At 43.6% G+C, this 16,079-nt stretch overlaps 1 protein-coding gene across 1 annotated transcript in view; it reads right to left on the minus strand.

The window, feature by feature from the left end:
- Positions 1 to 16,079, minus strand: part of jade2 (jade family PHD finger 2) — a gene marked incomplete at its 3' end in the record, with an annotated part of 304,044 nt that overhangs the window by 286,358 nt on the left and 1,607 nt on the right.

Below are 16,079 nucleotides of genomic sequence, written 5' to 3' on the forward strand. Positions count from 1 at the left end.
TTCATCACTCCACCATTCTCTCACTCTATCCATCCATCTCTCTCCATCACTCCATCATTCACTCACTCTATCCATCTCTCTCTCCATCATTCTCTCACTCTATCCATCTATCTCTCTTCATCACTCCATCATCCTCTCACTCTATCCATCTAGCTCTCCATCACTCCATCATTCTCTCACTCTATCCGTCTATCTCTCCATCACTCCATCATTCTCTCACTCTATCCGTCTATCTCTCTCCTTCACACTCTCACTGTTCTAAAACCACTGTTCTAGACTTCATAAATTGGACCCGACAGCTTTTTTTACACTAAATCTCTTCGCCCCAAAATAATACCCTAGCCTAGCCGATATATTTTAAAAAGAATGTGACGCAATTTTTTGGATAATGTTCGCCCCAGAATATGGATGCTGGGGTTCAAGTGGTCAATTGCTTTTAGCACTTTTAGTCTCTTCCCATTATCTCTCCTTACCTCTAGTTGAAGAAAGATGGATAGGGAGGGGAGAGTACAAAGTGTTTCACAGAGTAATATCTCAAATGGGTCAGCTTTTACACTATCATAGTTAAATGACAATTAACAAATTAACAATTGATCTGAGCAGTGTGTACGTGTAAGGATGGGACGATATGGAAATTTCATATCACGATATTATCGCGATAATCAAAATCCATTATCTTGGGGCGGAACATTTGCCAAAAAATAGCAGATCTACAAGCTCACAACGCGTCGGCTATTTTTTGGCAAAGACATTTGATAGAGTGAAAAAAGACTGTATCAAGTACGTGTATTATAAGTACCTTTTACCAAATATAGAGGGTTTAAGTGGTACCGGATATGCAGCTCGTCAAATAAAAGGTGAATTGATCCCAGTGCATGACGGAGGACGATATCATGATAAATTAAATCTCCACGATACGATTATAGTGAGTGTTTTTTATCTTGATAAACAATAATATCACGGATGGTCCCATCCCTATGTACGTGTGTGTGTGTGTGTGTGTGTGTGTGTGTGTGTGTGTGTGTGTGTGTGTGTGTGTGTGTGTGTGTGTGTGTGTTTGTGTGTGTGTGTGTGTGTGCTTGTATATGTGTATGCGTGCACGCACATGTGTGTGAGTGTGTATGTGTGCATGTGAGAGAGAGAGAAATAGAAGTACTCGCTCCCTGTGCAGTACTAAATGTGTGCACAGAACAGAAGGCAACAGCGTCAAGGTTACACACGCACACATGTGCGTGTGCACACACACACAAACACACGCTATTTTTGGATGGGAGTTACTCATTGTTATGAATAAGCTAGAAAAATACAAATGTCTGAGCGTGTGTCTTTGAACGTGCGTTTCTTTGAATGTGTGTGTGTGTGTGTGTGTGCATGGGTGCTTGCGTAACTACACAACTCTAGGTCTAGCAAGTCCCATTAAAGTGTGTTTACCAAGTCGGTGTGTTTGTGTGTGATATGTTTGTCTGTGATGATGAGCACGTTTGATCCTCCTGTGTGAATGTGTGTCTATTTGAAGCCAAGGTGAACATATCATTCACACACACACATGCACACGCACACGTGTACACACGCACGCACGCACACCCACACACACCTAGTCTGTGAATGAATGAATGAAACAACCACAACCCATTTCCAGTCTTTCATCGCACTATTGACTCCCAGGAGGTGAAAACAGGTTTTATTTCTCTTTCTTTGAGTGGAGCGGTGTCACATTGCGTGTGATGTTTCCTTTGCCATGGGCGCTCACGTTTCAAACTTCCATACCTCTCTCCTACACAATGGTTGTTCTCAAACTATGGTCCAGGGCCCACTGGCGGGCCATGAGGATATTGCAAGTGGGCCCTAGAGATGGGACGATAATAGATGGGACGATAATAGTTATTATCGTTTATCGTGATAAAAAAAAATTATAATAGTATCGTGGAGATTTAGATTTATCGCGAAATTGTCCTCTATCATGCACTGGGATCAATGTAGCCTTTATTTGCCAAGCTGCATATCATCCGGTACCATTTAAACCCTCTATTATTGGTAAAATGGACCTGGAAATAACGTCTTTTTTTCCCCCACTCAATATCACTTTGCCAAAAAAAAAAAAACCTTTGGCAAATGTTCCACCCCAGGATAATGGATGTTGGGGATATTTTGATTATCGCCATAATATCGTAAATCGCAAAAGACGAAGACGTCCTTTAACGAGGCAGCCTGTCAGATGACGTGTTGCCAGTGATGGAAAAAGTATTCAAATGTTTTACTTGAGTAAAAGTATCAATACTGCAATGTAGAACAACTCTGTTACAAGTAGATGTCCGGAATTCAATAAGTACAAATGTATTGGCATCAAAATGTACTTAAAGTACCAAAAGTAGAAAGTACTCATTATGCAGAATGTCCCATTTCAAGTTTTCAAATGTGTAGAAAAATCTTTTGAAAATAGCAGATGTACTAGCTTAAGAGAATAAAAATAGAGGAGAAAAAAAAACATTTACAGAGTGATAAATTGTGATAAAATGTTATAGAGGCTATTTTGCACTGATAAAAGTATGAATACCGGTGTGCTGGCCTTGAGCTCTTTACTTTCACGTTGTGTGTCGCCTATGGGCACAAAAAGTTTGAAAATATAATGTATTACGCACTCAGCATACAGCATCAGCCTTGGAAAGAGGAAAATGAGTCTGGAAGATAAAAACTGGTCTGCAAAGCATCTCCTGCAAACTTGCAGAAAGTGACATTGACATAATAATCTGCCAAGTGTCAACCCCACTCTTACATTTACTATTGAACCTCGCTGTGCTGCATGTGAAACTTTATACAGAGATACAGTATGCCGTTGGCATCACGGTTACTAATGGAAGGCTATGAGGATACAAACAAGAGCTGTGGGGTAAATAAGCCCTAAAAACATGCCAGCAGATTCCTAACCAAACCACAGATTTTTACATGCCAGCTGTGTCAACTTTAACATATTTGGCTTTGTCCACTGTCGACAGACTGTAAAACAGACAGATTTTGATAACTAACAGGCATGCAGAGACGCTGGTAGCAACGCCAGAGTGTTAGCTGTGTAAGCTCCAAGCAGTCACAGGTCAAGGCATACATTTGCATACATTTTAGTAAATCATTTCTGAAAGGAGCTTGGTGAAGTTGCGTGGCATATCAACAAATCCCATGCCACGCCGATGGAAGCAAGAAGTCAAGTCGAAGGGAAAGGTGTGGGAAAATGCAGGATATAAACTCATTATGGCAGCGTCTGATTTCCCAGAGCTATATTTATACCCAATCATATCTTTGAGGTGGAAACAGGCCTCAAAAGAAAGAAGTGAGGTGTGCCAGGTTTGATAACATGCAGTGTAGAATAGATTAGGAATGAGACTAAAATGGCAATTTCATGCTTAGCCTCCCCATTACCGGAGAACTAGAATGGCTACACATTTACTTTCACTTAGAAACCCTGGACAGTCCTTCCTGTCGTCACCCTGTCCCATCCCTATTCTGGGGCAAACATTCAGCAAAAATAGCAGATGTACAAGTTCAAAAGCGTGTCACGTAACGTTGCAATGCGTTGTGAGCTTTTAGATTTGGCTATTTTCTTCTTTTTTTTAAGATTTGTTTTTGGGCTTTCATGCCTTTATTGATAGGACAGTAGACTGACCGGAAATGGGGAGAGAGATGGGGAGTGACATGCAGCAAAGGTCATACCACATAGGCATCAGAGCCTATGTGGTATGCGCCTGGACCAGTAGGCCAGTGGACGCGCCCCTTAGTTTTGGCTAATTTCTGCAAAAAGCTTTTTGTGTAGAGCAGTGGTTTTCAACCAGTGGTCCGGGGACCACCAGTGGTCCTCGAGGTGGTCCCCAGCTAAACGATGGACAGTTGGTAACCAACCATATAGATCTTTAACTCTTTGAGAGTGTAAAATTAAAACAAATGGACCCAATTTTACACTCTCAGGGGTTCTTAAGTATTAGCTGCATCACTTAATTTACAAGTCTACACAAATAGAGAACGTAGAGGAATTGTTATTTTGATCAACGTTTGCCTGTCATCTCTCCTATGGACTTGTTGCTATTGATAAACCAAGCATCTACAACTCGTCACCTTGGATTGGACTCTATATTTCTCCTTTACAGGTACCAACATCAATACAGCAAGGAATTGTAGACAAAATACTATCCAACGATAACAAAATATACGAAGTGTGGGGTCTGAGAGGCTAAATGTCATCAAATGGTGGTCCGTGGCTCAAACACTGAATAAATAATGGACCTTGATATGAGAAAGGTTGAAAACCAGTGGTGTAGAGGTAAAACAATCAGAAGGCTCGGTACAGTAGAGTGCAATCCTGGGGGACTCTGGTCAATGACATGGTTTAAGGGGTTGAATATTGATCCCACTGTGCATAGTGGTGGTTTGCAATCAAATCCTTGGGAGGGTTGCAGGGGCTCCCCAGCAGAATTAGTTAACGTATAGGCCGATACATTTAATATGACTGTCTTATACGTTGTGAGTATAAAGTATGATTTGTGACATAAAAATCAATAAAGGTTAAAAGGCTTTGGAATCATCAGCAATGATGAAATTTCACTAGTGCCTGTGTGGAAGTCCGCTGCGTTGGGTAGCTGTCGGTGACGCGACCCATGCACATACATACTGCATATACACCCCCTGTCCAGCCACTCGCTAATGTAACTAGTATATATCATCGTTGCCGGGTGAAAACCTTTTATGTCCAAAACCGTAAATTTTTCATTAAAAAAATTATTTAAACTAGTGAAAACAGCAGTTCTACAAGCACACAACGCACCGTGAGGCGTTGTGTGCTTGTAGATCGGCTGTTTTCACTACTTTTGTGCGACGGCCTTGTATGATGAAGCAGGGCTTTACTTTGCAAAGAACGTACACATTTAAAACTTGGAGATGAGGTTTCCTCCCGACAACGACGATATACTACACTCACTTAGTAATCACCCACCCAATGCACACACACACACACACACACACACACACACACGCCAACACGAATCCAATATCTCTCAACTTGACTGGAAGGCACAGAGGTACTTAAAGACACTGATGAGTCACTGATGGTGATATCACCTTCACTGTTCCCATCAGTCCTCTCCCCTGTGACCGCCCTTAACACACTATGGAGATCCACATGCACACGCACACATGCAAACACGCACGCACGCACACACACACACACACACACACACACACACACACACACACACACACACACACACACACACACACACACACACACACACACACACACACACACACACACACACACACACACACACACACACACACACACACACACACACACACACACACACACACACACACACACACACACACACACACACACACACGTATCATGTATGTGCACACACAACTACCAGTAAGACGCATAAGGGCGAAAAGCGACCTCGCACTAAAGGGCGAGGTCGCGCCATCTGTCTTGGACATATACTATATGGATTCTGTCGTCTGACATCATACAGTACATACAATCCCTTTTATGCCCATATGGAGATCCCTGCTCTGAGTATCTGACATCACTGTGAAGTCACCTGTGATGTCACGGTGGTGTATCAGCCTTTTATGCCCATATATGGAGATGGCTGCTCTGAGGATCTGACATCACTGTGAAGTCACCTGTGATGTCACGGTGATGTGTCAGGGGAACCACAGTGTCAGGCGTTATAGACAGATATACGGTCAAGCTGTGACCGTTCGTATACTACACTGCAGTCGCAATGAATCCATGAAAGAATATTTTTTTAGAGTGCTACCATTGTATAATAGTTTAAATCAGCAACGTAATAATTTTAAAGGAACATTTTGCCTTGTTTTCCTCCCTCCAACATTATCTCCATGTTTGGGCTCTGACTAATACTAACTATGGGATGATTGGACAATGTGCCTATAGTAATGTGCCTATAGTAATCTGCCTACAGATGACATCATCGGTGGTAATCTCAAACTTGTTGTTTTAATTGACGTAAAGAACAATGGCTTCTATTTCAGCGTTCTAACTTTCCAGGAAGAGAAAGGCTGTAATTCCCGTTAGCTTGGAATCCTAATCAAGTATGTCACTGGTAAGCAGGTTTCTGAACTTCTAAGATGCAGAGTGAAATGGACGAAAGTGGTACCATCTTATAACGAGCATTAGTGAGGACCAACTGTATCGAGATACGGTCGACAATGGATGAAGTGCAAGTGCTCCCTCCTTTAAGCCATTTAGGCCTGAAGGCAAATTCACTTTGGAGTTTGGATTTGAACCACTTTAACCATTATTTTACACTGTCTTTAACTATTAAAAAAATAGCAGATATACAAGCTCACAGTGCTGCGAGCTTGTAGATCTACTATTTTTGAAAGATCTTGAACATTTGAATGTTTTTGACACGATTCTATGTCTTCTAAATTCTTCTTCTAAATCAGCAGTTCTCTTGTCAAGGACCCCCAAAATATTTGGCCGCGGAGGCGCGGACCCGCATCTCAAAATATGTTGTTCCAGGGACCACCCAGAAACAGTATAATAATGTACACCCCGTGTCCAGCCGCTCGCTAATGTAGCTGGTATGTATGGTATGTAGGCTAAGCATGAAATTGCCATTTTAGTCTCATTCCTAAACGGACTACACTTTTGCCGGAACTATCAAACCGGATTCATTTAACCCAAAATATTCCCCTGCACTCAAGGACATACTTTTAGGGCCTACCTAATAAACCCCTTGATGCGGCGTAGTTTTGCTTTTGGAAGATTCGTTTGGTATATGCATCTCTTAGTCCAACTCGTAGCGACTGGCAAGACTACACTAGGCTACTCGAGCATTTTAATAGGGATTGGGGAAACAAACAGGGGGAACCAAAACAAAGCAACACCGCTTCTTCTGCTTGTGGTTTCCGCCTAGAACGGATCAACGGCCCGGTGAGGCGAGGTTAAGTAGAAATGAGTGGAATCAATGGTACAAGTCTGCTGAAGGAGAAGAACGTCTCACTGAAATGCAGAGGGAAAAATGCTTTTCTTCAAGTGATATTAAGTAGTAGCTCCTCTTGTTTGGTTCTGAAGTAGCTTCTTGACAACGTACAAAAGGAGTTGAGCGTAGTGCTCTCCACAGGAATGCGTCAACAAAAAAGCGAGCGTGTGATTTGATGAAAATTGCAAAAGTCAAACCGCATGTATTCAAAACAGGGTACTAGGGATGGAAAATGTCATATCATGATTATTGTGACCACAGAAATCACGATTTACGATATTATCACGATAATCAGAATATCCCTAACATGCATTATCCTGGGGTAGAACATTTGCCAAAAAAATAGCAGATCTACAAGCTCACAAGGCGTTGCATTGCGATGCCTTGACTATCAAGTACTGTCAAGTACGCACAGTATATTATAAGTACATTTTACCAATAGAGGGTTTAAATGGTACAGGATAATGCTGCTCGGCAAATAAAAGGTGAATCGATCCCAGTGCATGACGGAGGACGATATATATCACAATAAATGAAATCTCCACGATACGATTATCGCATGACGGAGGACAATATATAATATATCACGATAAATGAAATCGCCACGATACGATTATCGCGAGTGTTTTTTCATCACGATAAACGATAATATCGCTTATCGCGCCATCCCTATGGGGTACAGACGTTAACTAGACAGACATCGGCGGGAAAAGGGAAACCAATGATGCATCGGTGCAACGAAGGAAGAGAAAGCAAGGAAAAGGAATGAACCCTGTGACCACAGCGTGCCCCTGCCCCCGCACACACACGCACACACACACCCCAACCGGGGAGGTGTCGGGCCAAACAAACGAGCTGCAGAAATCAAATAGATTTCCTTTATCACCACGCTGGCTCCAGCCACCAGAACATTAACACAATATTTATTGATGCTGCCACAGAGCCTGCTGCTGCCGCTGCATTATAAGAGAGGGAGGGGGGGGGGGGGGGGGTAGAGAGGAGAGAGAGAGAGAGAGAGAGAGAGAGAGAGAGAGAGAGAGAGAGAGAGAGAGGCAACGAAGAAGAGTCCAAATCATTTTCAGACTAAGCTCTCTGTCTCTTGAAATCTGCTGACAAACAATGAAGGAGGAGCCTGAGATGTTGTCACTCTGCCAAATCCAGAGAGAGGGAGAGAGAGAGAGAGAGAGAGAGAGAGAGAGAGAGAGAGAGAGAGAGAGAGAGAGAGGATGGTGCTTGTGTGTGTGCTTGTGCGTATGTGTGTGTGTGTGTGTGTGTGTGTGTGTGTGTGTGTGTGTGTGTGTGTGTGTGAGTGTGTGGATGAAAGGAGAGATCAAGGGAAAACCAAAAAGCGATAGGAAAGTCAAAGCTAAAGGGAGAAAGCAAAAGGGTAGAGGACCAGCGACAGAGAGAGAGATGGATCTGCCTCTCTCACCTTGGCCCCCATCAGGAGTTCATCAAGTCTACCGAGAGGGAGGGAAGGAAGGGGGGATGAGGAGGGAAAGATAGAGGGATGACAGGATGGAGGAGAGGGGCTCGGCCGATCCCTGCCACCTCTCTCTTGAGTGCTGTTTTGAGTATTTGTACTTTACTTTATGAATTAACCACTTAAGCCATGTTTCAACTATAGTGAATAAAGCAGATCTACAAGCGCCCAGTTATGAATATTTCTCGAAAATCTGAAATGATGGTGGGGAAATGTCAAAACGATATTATAATACAGATGTGCATTGTGTAAAAAAAGAAAAATGCTTACGTATTTTAAAAAGCATGGCCTTTTGGATACCTCATTATTAAAAGCACTGGCTGAGTTAGAGTACTTTGTGCACCCTCTTCCCCTCTCCATCTCTCCTTCTCTTCTTGGCCTCCATCGCCCAATGCCAACTCGCCCATCTCGGACTCAAAAAAGGAGCAGTTTAGGTTTTGACCGAGGCAAGATCTAAATGTCAGGGCTTAGCCCCTTGATCCAGGCACACCTACAGTAGCTTATGAGCACTTGTATCGTGTCGCGGCAGCCTGTTTTTACGTTTTACGTTTTAAATATTTTTTTTAAAATTTCCAAAAAAATTTTTTTTTTTTCCAAAAACCGAATTTATTCGGTTTTGGCATTTCTTAATACGTTTTAAAAAACCGAACTTTTTCGGTTTTGGCACTGGATGAGTTAACTACTTCCTGGGATAACCTGGTTGACTAATGGTCAAACCACATAACACAATGACCGCCATTGACGTAGATCTACGTCATTTCAAATCCAACGCTTCACCACCATTGACCATATTCACACAGCGGCCATCTTGGATCACATGGCCACATGGGGTGGCAAGCAGCCAATCAGAAGCTTCCGCAGGCGGGTCTTGCCTTACCCAATATGCTGTTTTGAGCTTGCCACCCCATGTGGTCATGTGATCCAAGATGGCCACGGTGTGAATATGGCCAATTGTGTGAATTTGTGTTTTCAGTGATGACACTAGAGGGCGCTCTTCACCGTCGTATGCATGGTGCTACGGTTGCTAGGAGACGGAAATTATGTCATCCCAAATGTTTTCTCTCTGTCCAGCTCTATGTTATCAGATTTAGAAAAATCCATTTATCTCAGATTCTTTCCCCAGATTTCCCAAATTGCCTTTTTGGTCAAAACAAGCTGTATTTAATGGACCATAACTAAAGAATGGATGATCACGGATACAAATGTTCTATTTTGATACAGCTTTTGTTTACATCCTGGGCACATGGTGCGTTCCATGGGTCTGGTAGAAACCCTGAAAAAACCTGACAGAGGCAGATGAAATCATTATGGTAGGTTATTTAACTCTACACAGCTCACCTCCAAGACGAGTGAGTAGACTGGAAATGGAAACAACTTAATGAGTGAGGACCAATGTTATGGAATGTAAGGTTATAAATGGTTGAAGTGTTGTTCCCTTAAGCCTCATTTTCTTGTCTTTTTTTAAATGACGCAAATCGGCTATAGTAGCTCACAACAAGTCACGTTTTTTTACGTTTTCATGTCCAATGACATGCCCAAAATAGTGACGCCAGGTTCAAAGTGGTTAAGGAAACCATCACTCGCCATCCTTCAACACCTTCACCCTCATCTTGTATTTCTTTAGTTGTTGACTTTCAAAGACATACATGAATACCTTCATACAGGATGAAAACCTGCACCGGCTGTCTGTCTGTCTGTCTGTCAGTCAGTCAGTCAGTCAGTCAGTCAGTCAGTCAGTCAGTCAGTCAGTCAGTCAGTCAGTCAGTCAGTCAGTCAGTCAGTCAGTCAGTCAGTCAGTCAGTCAGTCAGTCAGTCAGTCAGTCAGTCAGTCAGTCAGTCAGTCAGTCCGTCACGTCACGTCACGTCACGTCACGTCACACTTTTCCCCTACTCACATCTCCGCCACCGTTGGCCCGATCAATGCCAAACTTTGCACACACACTCCTTGGCTGCCAAACCACCACTATCATTTCTCACATGCCCCTCTTCTAGCGCCACCATGAGGCCGATTCTTGCAAGACACATTTTTGGACACTGCTCCTACAGATTTTGCCCTAAAATCAGGCAAACCGGTACACAGTATCTCTAAAGTCAACTCATCAACATGGATCTGTCCCATTTCCCATATTCCCTCCTGATTGGCTACCATTGCCTTCCAAAGTTTGTGTATGCGACCCGACGGTCGCTTATCTCCCGATTTGGGGAGTCTTACTGATATACTGTAACCTCGTTCATCTCAAAAGGAGAAAAGCCTGGTAAAGAGCTAGAGGTAGGGGCACTTTCGTCCATGCCTTATACCTTATCCCTAAACCTCTTTGCCTTTTTTTCTTTCAACTATTTTGAAAAACATTTTTAAATAGTTCAAATAGCTGATCTACAAGCTCACAACGTGTTGATGTAGATCGGCTATTTGAGGTATTATGTTTTTCAAAACAGTGAAAAAAGCCCCCAAAAAAGTTTAGGGATGGGGTAAAGGCATGGACTTCCCAAGCAACATGGAGACGTTTTAATTTTCGAAATCGCTTCATAATCGACTCAAATGTGAATGTGATCAAAACTGTGGTCTTTTCTTGCTTCTAGCCGCGCATCGCATCGCCGCGCCGCACTGTAGCGTCCGAGCGTCACCGTCGTATGACGGGTAGCGTTATATTTTTGTTTTGTTTTGTTTTGGCTGCAGGTGCTCTTCTTAACATAGGCCTGCCCACATTCTCCTAGAAGTGAATAAAAGAGTAACGCTAATGATATTAGGCTCAAGAGAATAGCATGTTCCAGTTTGTTTATATCGAAATCCAAGATGGAGGACATTTAAACCATGAATTAATCACAGTTTATGGTTTTAATCACAGGTTAAGGGTTTAATCACAGATTTGTTAAGCAATGCTTAAATTTAAGTGGTGCAACGCACCTCGATTTAAAATAAAACATAGATCAACAAACTTGATTAACCCTAAACTAAGATTTATTTAATCCCTCTTGGTGCAAGCCGCCCTAAGTGTCAATAGTGAGGGACATTCAACCAACCGCAGCACTTTTTTCTTTTCTTTTTATGCCTGGGGACGAATAACAGATCTGCACAGCATCAATGTAATGTCCTTGGGTTATACTTGCTGTACTCCAGGCTAGACACTTTGGTCTGCAGTAGTACAACTGACAAACAAAAGCAGAGAGAGAGACAGAGAAATACAGAGAGCGAGAGAGAGAGAACACAGCACAGCAAGAGCCAGCATATCCCTGCTGACAGCCTGACATGTTAAAACATACAGTATACTGGTATCCTGCTCTTGGTCAGAAAATAAGTTGCGCTCCAGAATGAGCATCCTCCTCCCAGGTGAAGTTCAAATCTGGTGGTCACTGTCAGTATTGACGATTATATTTCCCCCCGTTCTCGTCACGGTTGATATTCCGAGCGGGAAGGACTCGGCTGTTACTGAAATGGAGAAACGCATCCCTTTCTCTTTCTGTCAGCAAAAGCAGCCGAGTCAGCAGGAAGCCAGACAGGTACAGTCAAGGGGGGGGGAAGGTCTTTTCACTTGCTGGCCACAGAGACTAGGATAGTACGATATCCAACAGTTTACAAGCTGCTTTCACTGCTTTCACTTAAACCTTACCCTGGGGTCTTCAACGTTTTTCAAGGACCCAAGGAGCCCTTCATACTAGATTTCAAATATACTGTAGCTTCATAGATTTGTTTGACAACACTATCATCGGTGTTGTGTTAAGTGTTTTTTTTTTTGTTAATGTGTATTTTCAGACATTTAACCCTTAAACCCTCAATACTTAGTAAACTTGAACTTTGGCTCTGTACTTGGTGTGCAACTCTTTTTTTCCCTCTACACCAAACCTCGCTGCCGCAAATAGCCGGTCTACAAGCTCTCAACGCCTCCTTGTGAGCTTGTAGAGTGCCTGTTTTGGACAAGTTCTCGTCAGAACAGGGAAGCTAGGGTTCAAGTGGTGAATGGAAAACAAATCCTATCACACAAAGGATTTGGCAGCCTCGTCATTTAGTACTGCAAGTCTCCAACCAGGAGAAATTAAAGGTGAACTTTTACAGCATCTGCTCCCAGCCGTGCTACAGTCGGTTCTCTGATAACAGTACAGATCTAGATGGACACTGTAAGCAAAACTGATGGCTCATTGATTTTATCTGCGAAACCATCTGCTGCAGTTGCAAGTCCATCACACTTTGCACGTCCAAAAAGGGAGAGTTCTTGCAAATAGAGGAGTAATGAGGCAGATTCCAATTATCCCGCCAGCGTATTTGTGAAGTATGCATTCTATTTCCTTTCTTTCCAGGTGGTTTGTGTGTGTGTGTGTGTGTGTGTGTGTGTGTGTGTGTGTGTGTGTGTGTGTGTGTGTGTGTGTGTGTGTGTGTGTGTGTGTGTGTGCTTTGCAATTATCCTTCACTAATAAGAGGTGAGTCACAGCAGCCCAGGGTGAAAAACACTCCTCTTTAAGATTGACGTCATTTGCTGCCCACCTAACAGCATGATAACACTAATGAGCTTACGTTCCCAGGCCACAGCAGGGTCATCGTTTGACAGCAAACACACACACACACACACACACACACACACACACACACACACACACACACACACACACACACACACACACACACACACACACACACACACACACACACACACACACACACACACACACACACACACACACACACACACACACACACACACACACACACACACACACACACACACACAAGAGGTCATATTATAAAACAAGCCCACAACAACAACAGCAATAATATATACCAGTGTTAATGTTATTTAACCCTGTTATCTGTTATAAATATATATTTTCGGGACATAAAAAACAAGCTCTGGTAGTAAGGCAGGATCTTGTGTTTTGGCATGCTAGTTGCTTTTAGTAGGGTGTGCAAAACGGACCACAGCAGAAGCTGGTGACATGACAACGAGACAGCCCGCCACAGGGCACATGGCTCGTCATCATCATAACACAAACCCCTCAGCTCTCTGGGAAAGTCATCACTCTCTCACCTGACGTTCTCTTTGCAAAAAACACAAACATGCAGGTAAAGTAGGTCAAAGGCAAACTGTCATGCATGATGCATGTGTGTGTGCCCGCATCTGCTGTGCATGCATGCATGCGCTTGTGCATGCACATACTAGCTGCATGCCTGTTGCATGTGCGCGCTTCTCCGCCAAAGTGATTTGCGCGACAGTGTGCGCGGCTACACGCATGCACGTGCATTTGTGTACGTACGCGTGTACAGTAACTGTGGGGGGGGTTGGAAATACAGTTCGAGTGACGTACAGTACAGCCATGCGAAGCAGTGGTCCATTCATGAGTAACACTCCCCCTCCCTCCCTCCCCCTCTCCCTCTCCCGCTCTCCCCCTTCATCCTCACTCTCCCCCTCCTCCCCTGGAGCGGAGCTGCTAATGTGATACTACAGTCAGACCACGTGGGCTCCTTACCCCCTTTTTCAACCAATCGCCAGGCGATGATTAACACAACACACACATACGCAGCACCACCGCCCACTTCCTCACACACACACACACACACACACACGTGTTCGTATGTACTAACTCACAGGCTCTCTCTCGCCCTGACTTGGCCTATATGTTATGTGTACCAACCAGACTGACATACCATACGGGTATGCAGGAATGTACAGGCATGTTTACACATATAGTTATACACACACACTCACATGTTGACATACTGTACATACATACAGTACATACACCGCGCACGCATAAAAGCCACGACGAGCCATGTTCATAAAGTATGTGACGGCGAAATCACGACGAGCTATTTATTCACAGTGCCACCCCCGCACACAGACCCAAATGACAGGTTGAGGGGATGGGTGGATGGATGAGTGAAAGGGTAAATGAATGATGTACAGTAAATAAATAGGGCACTGGGTGAGAGGTTGAATGGATGGATGGATGGATGGATGGATGGATGGATGGATGGATGGATGGATGGATGGATGGAAGGAAGGAACTAAGGCTGAACAACAACAGATGCACTCAAATCAAAAATGTGTCCCAGCCTGGCTGACTTGCCTTGTAAACATCCACTGCCTGTAGGTGAGAGAAGCTACCGCCTCCAGGGAGAGAGGAAGAGAGAAGAGCTTCAAAGTGAAAACAAGATAACACTACATGAAGAAAGTGTATGAGAGGGAGGAGAGAGAGAGAGAGAGAGAGAGAGAGAGAGAGAGAGAGAGAGAGAGAGAGAGAGCTGTTATGCCCCCACACACCATGACTCATCTCCGGTTTCATACCCAGCGGGGAGGAAGATTTTGTGTGTGTGTGTGTGTGTGTGTGTGTGTGTGTGTGTGTGTGTGTGTGTGTGTGTGTGTGTGTGTGTGTGAGAGAGAGAGAGAGAGGAAAATAGAAAGACAAAAAGTGTGTGTGCAGTGTGTGTGTGTGCAGTGCATATGTGTGTGTGCATGTGCGTGTGCTTGTGTGTGTGCGTGCGCGTGGATGCGTGTGCACGCGTCCTCTCCATTGTGAGTGGTGGTGGGGGGCTGTCACAACTGGGAACATTTAACAAGTCCCCAGACGATTCTGACTTAATTGATTCAAGACTAGAGCCGGCTCAACCACCAAGCACCACAGTGCTATAAAAAAAAAAAGGAAAATCAAGATAAATTGCTCAGCCCACTAATGATTAGCAGTAATAGCCTGAAATAAATATTCTGCTTTTTTTATAGCAATTACGAAGAGTAGGTGGCCTAAAGCATGGAGACAAGGGAAGGGGGAAATGCTGGAGGCACACAAGCATTGCATCGCATGCTCCAATTACGATCAATTAATTCTCTCCTTTGATATGCATCCCCATCCCACTCTCAACAACATCAGCATCTGCTCCACAAAGCCCCTGTTTTTTTTCTGTTGGTGTTGTTTTTTTTTCTTCACTTGAAAAATATACGGTGAGGATGCAATACCAACAAAATAAGATAGTCCCGCTCAGACCAGAGAGCAAGACTTTAGTTTAAAGGAGTAGTTCACCCCCAAAATGACTTTTTTTCTATTGATTACTCATGCCATGGAGACTTGAGTTCAATCAATTTTTTTTGTATTTGTTGCATTCCTAAGGCAAAAATGTGATTATAGTAAATTTACCCCCATTAATTCCGGATGGGGACCCGGATGCATGGCCCTGGTTGGGGACCCAAATGAATGGCAGTGGATGGGGAAACCGTCAGGGTAATTCTTTTTTATTATTATTATATTTTTGTCTTAGGAATGTGACAAAAAACTAAAACTATTATTGAACTCGAGTCTCCATGGCATGAGTATTCAATAGAAAACATGTCATTTTGAGGGTGAACTACTCCTTTAAGAGGTAAAACAGCCACTCCCCCTCTAAAGTCAGCAGCACGAAGCAGGAGAGGGACAGAGACAAACACATACACACACAGTACACAGTCTCACAGCGACTCTCATCAGACAGGAGCCAGAGAGAGAGAGGAGTTGCTCTAATTCCTTGATATGCGTGTGTTCGTGCTTAGCCTTCCTAAAAGCAAGCAGAAACAGTGCTCTTCTCTCTCCCTCTCTCTCGCCAGGGAGGAATCCTAGTACCAAAAATGTGCAAACCCCCCGCT

The sequence above is a fragment of the Nannobrachium achirus genome (assembly GCF_963921795.1).
Source record: "Nannobrachium achirus genome assembly, chromosome: 19".
In the NCBI taxonomy this organism is placed as follows: domain Eukaryota; kingdom Metazoa; phylum Chordata; class Actinopteri; order Myctophiformes; family Myctophidae; genus Nannobrachium; species Nannobrachium achirus.